Raw genomic sequence first — 14,775 nt, forward strand, 5'->3', positions numbered from 1 at the left:
AAGCAAAGAAAAAAGTTTCTTGATGCATTGAATGACCATTGGCAAGAGAAGATAAAGCATCTCTACAGAATAGTAGCATGTTCAGGGATAAGACAAATCTTTCTTTTCTTTTTTTTCTGCATATCGAGAACAAATACGAAATTTCAAAAGTTAAGTGAAGTGTCGGGTAAACATGACATTTCAAGATTAAAGTCAAGCTAGCATTAGTAAATTTGGCTGCATCTTCAAAACGCCTTGTGTAGAGGAGAAATTGTGGTTGAGACTCAGGTTCAGGAACAAGGACTTCTTTTCTGTTTTAGCGTACATCGTTCGGCGATAGAGATTGGAAAATTTTCTGCTAAAAATGGCATCTTTTCAAAAGGAGGAACGTCACAAATGTGGAAGAGCTGGCTGCATTTGTGCAAACTAAAATGGCTGGAAACAGATGGATGCAAAGGTATTGATGGTTCCACCTGCAGGCTACAGAGAGAGGAAACGTTGCATCATCAGACACAACGAGATCAAGTCGATTCATCCTGAGCTGTGGAGCTTAGAAAGGCCTTGGGTTTTTTTAGTCTCAAGTTTTTTTTAACTGTCTTCACGTGCAAAATAAGACAAACAAGCTTAACCTCTGGCTACAACCTTAACTGGCATGGATGGATAAAAACTATACTGTGTACACTGCAGTATATATACACTTTTCACTCTTGTAGTTATGCAGAATGTGACACAGAAAAGGAGATATGATTGCACATTGGGATGAAGTATATTGAGAAAGTAGGCAGTTTTTATTACTGTAGTAAAATACGATTTTAAGTTTCTAAAAATGAATATTTTTTTCCGTAATATTAAAATAAAAATATGATGTACTAATTTAACATCTGACATGTAGGGTGATACAAATGGTTGGAGCTGAGTCCTTTCACTGGCTGTAGAAAATAGACCGATGTAAAAGTCACCACTAAACCAGCCCAGGTCGCCCACATGTGCAGGACGCATTTATCTCACTGAGGCTGAAGAAACAGTTAGCAGTTGATGTTTGTTTGCTCACCAGCAAGACAAATATTTTCAGATTGTTTTGTGCACATCAAAATTCATCAGTTTAACAAGTACTTTAACCATGTACATGCATCGTGTGTGTGTGTGTGTGTGTGTGTGTGTGTGTGTGTGTGTGTGTAGCCAGGGATAAGAGCTTTCAAAGCGATTTGCTTTAATGGAGAGATGGCCTGGTCCCTGGGCATAACAGCAGAAACTGTGACTACACATTGAAATAATGAACCTCATTCCAGTGGTGCAGGCAAACAGCACACACTGGCTGCAGGAAAATGGCTCTATGTTAGCTAAAGAAAAAAACATGACGAGCAAAATCCTTTGATAGGACATCAAACCCAGGTCCATGACTGCAGAGACTGCACAGGGAGAATTGTGTGGGCAGTAACGTGTGGGAAATTATGTGCACATTATATGAAAAACAATGCAAAGTACAATAGCTGTAAATCCTCTGCAGATTCCATATTATTACGATACTTTGATGCTGATTTCATTTATATAGAAAGATGGAATTTGATCTTGTGATTAAATGTGATTAGTGTTTCCTTTTTAATATTAGACCATGGGAAAATATTACAATTGTAGACTAGAAAAGGTAGAAAGATGGATGAATTCATTTCGAATGAATTTTACACCGACATGAACAATGGTCTGGAAATCTTTTATGGCATATCATGAAAATGAAGTTGAAATAGTCACTGCAAAATATTACTACCTACATACATATCTTTATCAATCTATCAATCTATCTATATATATATATCTATATGTGTGTGTGTATGTGTGTGCATATGTGTGTGTGTATCCATCCCATCCATTTTCTTCTGCTTATCCCGTCAAGGGTCATGGGGGGCTGGAGCCTATCCCAGCAGCAACGGGCAAGAGGTGGGGTTCACAATGGACAGGTCGCTAGTCCATCGTAGGGCCAACACATCTAGACAGACAATCATGCACACTCACAGCCACACCTACGGTCAATTTAGAATATGGATTAACCTCGTCCCTTCTTGATGTTTTTGGACTGTGGGAGGAAGCTGGAGTACCAGGAGAGAACCCACGCAGGAGCAGGGAGAAAATGGAGACTCCACACAGAAAGACCTGTGCTCGGTGTATATATATATATATAAACACACACACACACACAGTGTGCAGTATTTTTTTCAAAACAAATATCTCATCGTACAAACACACAAAATTTAAGAAGATATTTATGATGCAACTGAATACCTGCTTTCTTTAAGTCTAGAAACATCACTTCAGGAATTTAAAAACTGGATTAATGATAATTACAACTTCACAATATTTATTCAAATCATGTTTTTCTCATCCTCTACAAAATACTGCAGTGTTCCCAGTTTAGGTGTATTCCAAATCAAGTCTTTGAGAAAGCTGGAAAAGAATAATATATTTGTTTGTCTTGTTTCAGACTTCATATGCTCCAGAATAAACTAGCAGTCCAGTTACTACCTTCAATTCAGCCTCACCTGAAGAACAGTAGTGACAGATACTGTATTAATGGAGGCATTTATTTTAGTAATCGCTAATGTTGTTGCAGAAATATTTAATAGCAGACATCAGCACATCATAGCAAGAAAAGTGCATTAAAATAACATTAATAACAAAAGACAACTGCTTTGCACTGAGGGGTTCGCCGGGACACTGGATGAGTCATCATGTTGGTTCTAATGATGCATTGAGCATAAAGTGAGTTCAAACAGAGAAGTGACAAATCAAATGTGGTAAAGTCAGTGTGTCGCTCCATTAACAAATTGTGAGAAAATGAAAACAGTGCGGACATTCTCAGGAGTTGATGTTAAAAAGAGGGGGCCCCAGTGGGCTGTTTTTGCTGTTTATTGACAGAAAGTACCACAAATACAGTTGTGGAAATTGCATCTGAATTGTGCTAAAGAACATCAATCAGCTACTTAAAGGACATCTTAAAACTGACAGAGCATTTCGATTGTGTGGCCGTACCAAGGAACCCTTGCTACTGGTGAACACACCAGGCACCTAAAACTTGCTCCGATTTAAGATGAACAGTGAAAGTGGGACACAAACTTGATCTTCTTCAGTTGCCTCGTGTCTAATTATGCAGATTGTTTATACTTGCTCCAAAATTGTATTAACCACTTTTCCTGTGTGAACATGCATTATAAAATTAGAGTTGAGTATGGACTTACAATGTATTATATACTGCACGTAATAACTTTGAAAAATAACTGAGAAGCAGCCTTTCCCTCTTCTTCCTCATAGCAGCAGTCAGAAAGCATGAGAAGCAGACTTTCTCTGCACTTTTGACCTCTTTAATTAAATTATGGTTGAATGGGAGCAACTCACTGCACCTTTGGGTAAACCTATCATGTATATTAGAGGAAAATTTTCCCCAGTAGTGGAATCTCTTTACTTTGCAGCTGTGAAATTCCAAACCAGCCTTCACTTAAGCTTTTTTGGCTACGACTCATCATCATTCAGCACACTTGCAGTTGTCTAAAATATGGGGTGCCAAATGTAAAAATTCGGTTACAATTTTCTACTACATGTTGTTTTACATGAATTTTTGTCTCAAATGTGAGGATAATTCGCTAAATGTGACGAAAGTGAGCTAAATGCTGAAAATATATCAGCTAGAAAATTGCAACCGAATTTTTACATTCGACACCCCACACTAAAAGGCTAAAAATGCTCATATCGGGGGTTTCTACCTTCTGAAAGACAATTGTTCACTTTCCATTTGTCAAAAGTTGTTCCTCTAGCCTCTTGAAGACCTATGTTGTTCTTTTAAGGGAAAGTGCAAAGTGATCTGGAAGGTACAAAATTGTCTTCCAAATCTAAACAACAACAAGTATTTGTCCCCATTTACACAGGAATCTCTATTTTTCAGTGGGATGAGGGATTGTATTTTACATTTCACTTTGTCATGTGATCGTGTCATGTCATGTGATCTCATTGTGACAGTTGGGATGTAAATCAAGCCTGCATCGCTGTCTAACATTTGTGTACTCACTTGTGTGATGGAGAGAGGGAGGGAGAAAGAGATAGAGAGAGAGAGAGAAAGAGAGAGAGCGTGCGTTGTCCCCTGGCAGCACTGACACTTCAGTAATCATGCAGCCTGTCCCTGAGCTACAGAGGTCAAGTCAAGGTGGGCCCAATAAACAAACCTCTTTAGCCCCTCTGTTTATTGAGGCGGGGGCTTTGCCAAAGCAATTGAACCTTTCGCCATAGCCATATTGGAGCATGCTTAGCTCACAGCACTCACACATAACCCTCGTAATAAGACCACTGCTTCCCCCAGTGCACCATCTACATTCATTAGCTAGTCATGAAAGAGGGGAGAGGGAGGAGAGGATGCATGAGGAGAGTGGTTTGGAGAGAAAGCCAGTGTGATAACAAGTACCTTTTGGCTGTACAATTTGTTTTGGTCCTGGATTGAGACTGATGATGTGACTGGGTCAAATGGGAGCCTCATTACTCATCTATTTAGATACTTGGATACTTTTTTCTGGACAGTAACTCACTCAGTCTCATTTAAAAAGAGGTAATCAAGCTCTCTGTGGCTTGTTGGTCAGTGTCTGTGAGGGCAGTTACCGATACTGAAATGTGGTAGAGAGGAAAACAGGCGTGAAAAACATTTCCCAGTGAGACTGTGTGATGCAACGTGGCAGCAGCTTCCTCTTCTTGAGATAAAAGTGCTCTAAGCAGTGCCGTTTACAGGTCGTAAACTCTTACATTTTTTAATATAGGGCATTAAGCCACATGGCTTGTGGATAGCTCCACAAATTGGAATCAAAATTACTTTGGAGCTCAGGTTTACGCTGGGTTTAAATCAAGGTCCTGTTCTATATTCACACACACACAAGGGGCCACGCTGCCTTATTAATAAGATGAAACTGTGCACTGGCTCTCATTTGAATTCAGTGGAATATTTCCATATTTGCTTATGGTAGAAGCTTTCTAAAAACTGTGATACACTCTAATGGCTCATTCTCAAGCCGATCTTTGTGCTGTAGGGGATTTTTTTTTGTTGTTGTTGTATTGTATGCAAATTGGCTTTAACTTTTTTCCCCTACTTCCTTTTCAGTGTTCATGTTGGGAACAAACTTGTACTCTGGAGCCCAAATTAATGGTGGAATCTAACAAAAAAAACTTTTTTTAATGCTTGATGGATCTTGATGAGAACCAGGCAGGAGCAGAATACTTGTTTTTAGTGTTTAAAGGCTTACATTATTTTAAGTATTTCAAATAATGGAATAAAAGCAGTTTAGTGACTGTGTTTTGTGAAATACTCAAACTCAGAAAAATGCAGTACTCAGTATATTTTGAGCTCTGTTTTGTGATAGTATAAATCAGCATGCTGCACATAGGAAGCCCTACCCAGGGATACCATGGAGTTAACCTGAGGTGGTGGCTGAGGTCATTCCCACTCTGGGAATGTGCAGGGGTGCAGCTGTGGAGCATTTGTCCTGACATTTTTGAGAGCAGGTGGACGACACAATGGTGGACGGAGCCTGTGAGTAAGGGAGATTGAGAGGGAAACGTGGAGCTGTTTGAGATGCGCTGTGGGAATGACAGAGGTGAGCTCGCCCCATCTCCCGGGTGGCAGCCACCAAGATTAGAAAACCATCAAATGTCGTCTGCTATAGGCATCTGAATGGCAGCTGTATAGATGAGCCATGAGTGGCTGTGTGTGGCCTTGGATCTTTTTTGTGTGCCATTGTGAAGCCAATAGAGGGAAGGGAAAGATGGGGGGGGGGGGGGGGGGTAAGAGAATATCAAAAATATATATCGTTATTTCTTCAATATCTGAATATATAAACAAGAAAAGCTGTTAAAAGGCACAAGCACTGCAATTGTGTTTTGTCATTTATATTCTTCTGCCTGTATTAGTAAAACTTGATTTTCTGGCATGTTTTATGTGTGTTATGTTGTATGTTATGTGTTATGTTTATGCTAATATTTACTCTTTATTGTGTCAATTTCAGTGTTTCAAAAAGTTGTATAAAAAAATGTATAGGTTGGGATGATTAAGGACAGAGGAGTGGTGGATGTGGGGGCCTGAGGGCATCAGCTGGGAAATGAACGTCACGTCTGGAAAGCACCTCATAACTGAAGGGGTGAAGGAGGAGAACTGGACATGGCCATAGAGGCGTGTCCTGAGCAAAGTCCAGAAGATTGATGCAACATCCTTTACAAGTTACAAAAACATTTTCTAGTCCAACTTTCAGTATATTTTCCAAGTTGCACAGATACCTCGAAGGTGTCTTGTGCGTGACTGAGAATCTTCGCCCAACATAGCTAGATCCTCAATGAGGGTTTGCCTCCGTTACGCTAACATCAACAACAGGTACAATTCCCTCTCATCCCCACAGTCATGCATAATGTGGACACCAACCAGTCATCATCAATATTTCTGCATTCCTGCAGTCTCTGCAACCAGTGCCTGACCTGTGGAACAAGGCACAGCAGGTGCTCCAGAGGCTTGCACCGTTGCAACCTCCCCACTGAAAGGAAGATGGATTACACTGAAGATCTGGTGGATATGCTTCGCGGTCTTTGTGCTTCTTTCTTACATTCATTCCATTTTATCCTGGCACTGTTTTAATTTTTGCTACAGTGTTACCTCATTGGAAGAGACTTTCACAACCTGACAGTCCACACTGGGGAAATACCACTGCTGCCTCTTCCACCGGTTAAAAATACACCACATAACAGTGCTGTCTCATGCTAACTAGTTTTCATAAAATCCCAATTACCTCTATCATCTCTATGTCTTTGAGTTAAGCTATATTAGTTAGGTAGTAAAAAAAAAGTATGTTGCTGTGCCTTTGGCTGTTCATAGTCTCAAACCCTGTGATCATTCCCCAAAATACCATGGTAACAGGCCCGCTAGCTTAAATTTACTCATGCTGAGGAAAGTGAGCACTGTGACGGCACCAGATTATGCACAGGGCATTGTGCTTCAGCTACTACATGAAGCACAAGATAGGATTCATCTCTCTCTCTCTCTCCCTTGCTGGTGGACACTGGTATCCTGTCAGTGTATATCATCAGGGCCTCCCCCAACATTACTGTAATACGCTCTAGACACACCCACATTTCAGTGTTCCAACCAAATTCCGCCCGTTATTTCCCACCTCCTGTTTAATTCAGAAGGATACAGCAGTAAGACACCCTAGAAACGCCATTTTAGCTGGATTGCAAGCTGTTTGTAACTGACTTAATGATATATATATATATATAATATACAATAACTGTATGCCGTATGTAAATGGACTCAATTTTATATAGCGCTTTTCCCCCTTAGCAGCACTCAAAGCGCTTTACAGTGTCATCTCATTCACCCATTCACACACACACTCACGGTGGAGGCTACCATGCAAGGTGCCAACCTACTCATCAGGAGCAATTATGGGTTCGGTATCTTGCTCAAGGACACTTCGACATTCACCGGGGTCGAGGATTGAACCAGCGACCCTTTGGTTGCTAGACGGCCACTCTACCACTGAGCCATGCCGCCCACATCACATTTAATTGGGAGGCGTTGATTCATGTTGTTTGTGGTAATAAACCTTATATAGCAGTTCTTTGAAAGCATTGGTAATCATAGTGCGTTCATTTTTCCTCATCAGAAATATGTTTATATATTTCCATCTACCTGCAAATCACTCCAATTACCTGACAGATTGTTGTTTTACTAGTACTGCAGTAATGCTGCAATTACAGTTATCATTGTGATTATGCAAATGATTTAATAATGGACCATAGCATGCATAACAGGTTGTTATAAGCCACAGTTTGACTTTGATGTCAGTAACTTCTCTTTGCCCGCATTACAGCCCAATTAAATGCATTCATCAGTGTTTTCACGCAAACACTAGACAGTATTTCTGTAAGACTGGACCCATACCGAGTCAGAACCAGATCCACCAACGGTCTTTAATCTCCATTCCCCTTCTAATTACAACTCCAATGTAAACCCATTATCCCAGGCCACATTATAAGTTACCTCTAGCTATTCTGAAACTCAAAGAAATAAGGATTTTTGGATTTTGATGGAAACTGAAGGAGAGCCGGGTGATAACGATTTGAGCTAATGAATGTAATCAGTGTAGAAGTACTAATAGCATGGCAGTAATTGGGTCTTACAAACTAAAGGCTGCCTTTGCCCAGCAATTAGAGCAACCTCCTTTAAAGTTAGTCAGTTCTATTGCTGCTAATGGTCTGTGCTTGGATGAAGCTTAGCACAAGAAGGTAGAGCCCTTGTTTAAATTGGCCACAGCTCCATTCCTTATCACAGGGTTTCGGTGCCTTCGGTGCCCTGCTGAAATTTTAATGCCAAAGAATTTTCAAGTGATTAATTTGTTAGTGATGGTGATTCTCTGCTCTGCAGACTGTGTTATAAGAGGCTGCTTGATGCTTGTTGCTACAAATCATTAACTTTTGAATTAATATCTGTATTTAGTATGTATATCAGAGCACCATCACTCGACTCTCATTTACTTGATTATTTACTATTCTCTTTGTTCATGCGTGTTGTTTGAGTACGCATAAACCAGATGTGTTTTTGTATACCACTTCCTTAGTTTAAAAGTTGGCATCCTGATTTTTTTGTAATTGGGACTAATCCCTATTTTTGTTTTTGTTCTGGTTTTAGAATATTCACCCATTAATCTTCTTTGGCTATGGCTAACATCATGTTTGAATCTAGATTTTGGGTAGAAGCTAGTAAACTGCCATCTCATCCCTATAAAACAGATCTGCAAGGCTCACAATTTTGTTTCCGGAAGCACTCACTCACTCACTTTCAGTTAGTTTTCTAAGTAGAATTGACCAATCATATTTCAGGAGGTAAAAGAACTGGAACACATTGGCTGAAGCGTAAATTCACAACTGATTTGCTTTCATCTGATGACAAATTATTTTTTCTTCACTGATTTATGGGGTTAACTGTGTCTGGGCAATCTGTTTACGTAGCTGCATTATGAACTTTTTGTCTTTCCTTGCATGTTCAGTTGAGAACCCCAAGAGACGATATATCCCACCCAGTCCAGCTCTCACTTTGACAAAGAGCTCTGAGTGATCCAGCCATCTAAAGTCATTTAAATTAGATAAAACATCTGTTTTGTTTGCATCTGTGTGTGCTAAGTGTTACTCGTCAAAGTACAAGAAAATAACATTAATAACTTCATTATGTAAGGCTTAATTGATGGTTTCTGTAGAAAGTCCGCCAAGCGTCCTGGCTCGTATTTCATATCCCTGTCCCAGAAAATACGGGTCCGATTGGTACTGGCCCATTTTCTCTCATTAATTTGTTCTCTCTTGTTAAGATTACTGGAATGCAGTCCAATACCAAAAACACTCACAGTCCACACAGACACGATCGCACAAACCACTTCTTCAATCCCTGCTGTTGAATCAGCTCACTTCTATTTACTGAATGTAAATGCTTGCCAACAAGTCCATCATTTGCCTTGGATGTTATTGTGACGAGGAATGTTCTTTTTTATTTTTATTTTATCAGTGGATTAATTTTTCATTGGGACATCCATACTGGCTGAGGCAAAGTTTAGATGGGTTTACTTTGAGTCTGTACGCGGACAGCAGACATGTCACAACAAAAGGCACACTCATGCTTTCTGCATGGATAATATGTCCTGATTGATTTTACTCTTCCACTCATTTCTCGTGTCCCACCTCACCCTTTCCCTCCCACCACCCATGTACTTCACTCTCTGCTCCTCATTTCTATTCAATACTTTACCTCCACTAACACATTTTTATTCCAGTGGAAAAACATTGCCTCACCATGGAGGAGCAACATAGCAGTGTTTAAAATAATCCTGTACCAAAAAAAAAATAAAATAAAAAAATAAATATATATATATATATATATATATATATATATATATATATATATATATATATATATATATATATATATTGCTTCAATAAGATATTAAAAACTGAAACTTTTTACTGTGATGGTGCAGGAAGGCTGAGTGGAAATGACAAAAGGAGTGTTGCTTTGTTAAAAAGATATGTATGCCTACATTCAATCAGAAAAGCAAAGAATGCATTTTTTTCTGAACTTACTGGCTCATAACCTCAGAATCCTTTCGAAAAAAGTAAATTCTCTTAGAACCTCCCAGAGAGAGTTGTTGAGAAATTCTCTGCTGTTTCTGCAACAAAATGGAGGAGACTCTCCAGCACTTTAACTCTCAGTTCAGAAAGCTTGATGTTGACTCCTGTTCACCTTCCACATTAACCCACTTCAGTTAAATCTCTGTCAAACCTTGAGCAAACAGTTGAACTGTCTAAATCATTCATCTACCTTTCAGTCTGGATTCCCATGTGAATATTAAAAACTGCATTTCAGACTGCTGGTTTAGATATTTTTGCAGATTCAGTCAATCCCTGTGTTAAAGCCATCTCCAAACTGCCAGTTTTATCAAAGTTTTAAGAAAAAAAGTATCTCCAATCTATTAATGCCCGGACTGGTCAAGATTACCATTTTTTTTTTTTTTTAAACCTGACACAGACCTACAGTATTGTACCTCTAAATTCTCCTTGACCTCATCTCAGTCTTTGATTGCTTATGGCTCCTTCTCTTGTACTTCTCTCTTTCGCAGAGTCCCCCAAGGATCTATTCTGGGACCCTCTTGTTTACCTACTGCACGCTACTCCTCTGGAATATTGTGTTCAAACATGACAGTTATTTCCAGTGCTACCCAAATGACACCCAATTATGCATCCCACTTAACTGATGAAAAGAGGCTGTTGACTTTTAGGATTTATATTTCATTTAGAGTTGTCTTTTGGATGCTCAGATAAAGTCATAACCCTACGTTGTCCAACGCATGAGAAAACCAAGATTAGGTTTTATCTGTCTTCTACGGACAAATAAAAGGGCATTGATGCTGTTATCGCTTTTAGCCCTTGCTATTGTTGCACTTTATTCTGGTATCAAAAGACTGCAGTCATTGCAAAATGCTGCTTTCAACAGGCTTTTAACATGTAAGGGAAGAAACCATATTACACAATTACTCCTGGCTGCCCTTCACAGCCTGTGAGCTGTCGAGTTGCTTTTTTTTTAGATTTTACTGGTTGTTTTTTTCCCCCCTGTATCTGTGATAAGGCATCTACTGTATTTCATACTAATCCTGAAAATTCACATTACTCAAACTTACTGGATTATTTGTGTAATCACACAAGTGAAGTTGATTAAGACCAGCAAAATATCACCTTCCCTTCTAGAACTATAAGTATATTTCTTTTGTCTTTTTTTTTTCTTCAGTCAGTCAATACTCTTTGCTGCCCTAGCAAAAAGTCTGTCAGAAAATGAAACACTGTCATGTTTGTTTATTATAGACTGGAAAGGAGAAGTTACAAATGCTGAAAATGCAGCACAGGGGACAATCTAGTAATATCTATTGTTATTATCACCCAGTAAATTGTTTTTTTTTTATTATCACCCTTTAAATCATTTATTCAGGAAGAAAGATCAGCAATCACTTGCCTATTCACACATCTATAGATTAGACGCAGATAGTTCCTTTTGGGGTTATGTGTATCACCTGCAATTGTAATTCCCCATTCGGCACTCTTTTTTTATTTTATTTTTTTTACCTTTGCCGACTCTTGAACGAAACCTACTGAAATGCATGAATTTGCACTCTGTACTCGGGGCTGTTACTAACTTAATCTTTCTGTTGTTTGGCCACAGCACTAAGTGATCAGTGAGATGCAGGCTGGTCAACTAAGCAACTACGTGACAGATGCACTCATCGAGGGGAACTGTAGAAGCTATGCTAATTGTTTCTGGGCATCACATTCTGCATATTCTTTTGATTAGGATTCCATTGTGATTAAGGTTTTATTGATTGTCATCCATCCTGAATACATTGAAACTATTTTCATTTATTTCTTTTCTGGATGAGGCCATTTTAGAGAAATTCAGGGCAAAATGCAAGTATTCCATCGTTTTCCTTTAAGACTTGTTACGTGTCATGATCTATGTGTATTCATCCTCAGGATTTTATTTTTCATTCTGAGGGCTGGTTGTTGTAGCTCCTGCAGTCATTAAGTCCAGTGAAGGCATTTTAAACAGCTCGACATCTGTCTCTAAATTGTATCATAGAATTATTTCAAGTTGTCTGAGAACATGTCTGGAAAATGTAATGTCCTCTCTAAACGATAATTCCCCGTACTTACTATTACAGATTTGCAACCGCCAATCGTAAATTTAACACATTTGCCTTAACAACTGTCCCCTGAAACCACTTTTCCATGCAGTTTGATAATATAAATCCTAACAGACATTTATGAGTGCTCATCTGTAGTCAGGCCATGTTGGGAAGGAAGTCAGAGAGAAACTAGTCAGCCATTCAGCCTTGGGTAGTTTTCTCTTTTCTTTTTAAGTAATACTGTGCTATATGGCCTGGTAGTTATTCACTAGAGGCTGGATACTGACTGAATAAAGTGAAATATAAGCTTCTAAAATGCAGTCTATGAAGTGCTTGCCTCCATCTTCCGGCTGCGCTCCATGACTTTTTGCCTTCTGGCTCACATCTCCTCAGGAATGAAATGCACTGCAGAGTGTCCACATCAGACCATAAAAACAGCAACCAAGGCTGAGCATCAAGTTTATGTGAATGGACTGAAGCATAAAGTATAATGGGTGGAACCATTGGAGTCCTCCCAAAATGACTCCCCCCCCCCCCCCCCAAAAAAAAAGAAGGTTTGTCGACATATTTTTCAGCAAGATGGTCTATTAAAAAGAGGAACATTTATATTGGGTGTCAGAGGGTGGACAGGTCAGATGTTCCTTTAATGGTGTCCTCAGGCGGCCCACAATTCAACAGGGGATCAGTGCCGATGGCTGCCTCACCACTAACAAGATAATATTGTTTTCCAGAGTATGATTTAGAGAACCTGCCTAAATAAACCTCTCACTTAGCAGCATTGTTAATGTAATCACATTGCAGTTTGACTTAAAGGAGAAAAGCTACGATGTAAAGGACGATATAAACCATTCTTCTTATTTTCAGCCTCTGCTTGATGCTCCGGTTTTAACACCGCCTCTGTCTCCTTTGTCTAATGAAGATGGATCCGTCCGCCTCTCAGATCAGCGAGATTCTGTCTCTGTAACAAAAATGTGTAGTTGAACTGGGGACCCTCGTCTCACTTTTACATGAACCAGTTCTCTGCCTTTCATGACAATTACCAGCCACTCTGCTCTGAAAAGCATCAACAGCATCTGCTTAGGATGAAAAACATGGGAATCCAGTTGGAAAGCAGAGATGGCAGCTGTTTAGAACAGACATGACATCCACTTGACAGTTAACCAGCTTGTGTGCATGTCAGATGAGAGATCAGAGACGGGAGCACGATCTCTGGCTTCTCCTTTGTCTGCCTCTGTCGCGCCCGACGCCCACACGGTGAAGCCGGGCACAGAGGACTCTTGATTATTCTCTTAAAAATCATTATCTTAAGAATGTTGTTGTTAGTGATGGATGTCAATGACATAATAACACAAGGTTGAGGAAACATAATAAGGTTTGTTGACATTTAATTTTATCAATCAAGATGGCCTGTTACAAAGGAAAATTTACATCGACGTGTCAGTGGAGCCAAACCTCTGCGGTGCACAATTATTTGGATTTCAAGCTATTCTTTTGTTGTACTTTCACCCAACCCCCCACTGGTAACCACATCAGCAACGACTCCTTCAAGTCATCTCAGAAATTATTCGTTTGGAGTGGGAACTCAATGTTAGTTTTACAATGTTTTATTTATTTATTTATTTTTATTACTGGATTTATGAAACTCAGAAACCAATATGATATTAAACCCTCCATAATTATCATTTAACAGTTAATTGAAAAACATGGTATCATCCCCCGAAAGCAATCAAATGCGATGCTGTGGTTGACAGTTCTTTGATGCCACAGGTCCTTTTTGATAAATACAACGCGGATATGTTTGCAGGAGTTTTGGGAGTGAAAGGTTAGTGTGATTTTAAGATAACTTGCATATAAATGCAGCAAAAAAAGTTAAAAAGCACCAACTGAAGTGTGCAGCTGCGAGCAGCTTGACACATCGTAATTAAACATATGTCTGCAGGATCCCAGTGGCCTCTCTATTGTAACCATATGATGTTTTTTTACGTCGTTTGGTGCACTTGACAAAGTGACAGCGTGAGAGCAAACCAGAGCAATTTTAAAATGCAACTTTGCTGCCTTTTTTTTGCACTGAATCATACTGAGTCAACCAAACTACAGGCATGACATCATTATTTGTCTTTATTGAAACTCTGGATGAATTCTTATTTTATCCCCTTTACGCAAACCAAACTCAGTCTCTTTCAAGTTGATTAACAGAAAATGGACTCAGTCGTTTTTGCCTTCACAAATTCATTTCACTTGAAAGAGAGCTCATTTCTCTTATTGCTCCACTCCAGCCCTAGAGTCACTCGGACATGCCTCGTCCGAGTGACTCTGGAACACCTTGTGTTCGTACCGCACATATTCTTGGTTCGATTTGAGCTCTGAAAGTGACCAAATATGAAAACACCCATGAAAATAAAAGAGACTGTACAGTGATGAATTTAAAAAGGCGGGAACAAAGTCTCAAAATTGTGGGAACAAAACCCGGGAATGAAGCAGAATTGACAGTGTGAAACTTCCACGATGCAAGCGCACAACACCGCCTTTTTTCATGACTCACTCCAGAGTGGCGTGTTGTTCCCTC

At 39.5% G+C, this 14,775-nt stretch overlaps 1 protein-coding gene across 1 annotated transcript in view; it reads left to right on the forward strand.

Annotated features, from left to right (window-relative positions):
* The window catches only part of tafa3a (TAFA chemokine like family member 3a), a 92,009-nt gene that overhangs the window by 54,642 nt on the left and 22,592 nt on the right, over positions 1–14,775 (forward strand). The window lies entirely within an intron of this gene.

Source organism: Aulostomus chinensis, chromosome 3 (assembly GCF_037954235.1).
Source record: "Aulostomus chinensis isolate RoL2024-O1b breed Wild chromosome 3, RoL_Achi_v1.0, whole genome shotgun sequence".
NCBI classification, from domain to species: domain Eukaryota; kingdom Metazoa; phylum Chordata; class Actinopteri; order Syngnathiformes; family Aulostomidae; genus Aulostomus; species Aulostomus chinensis.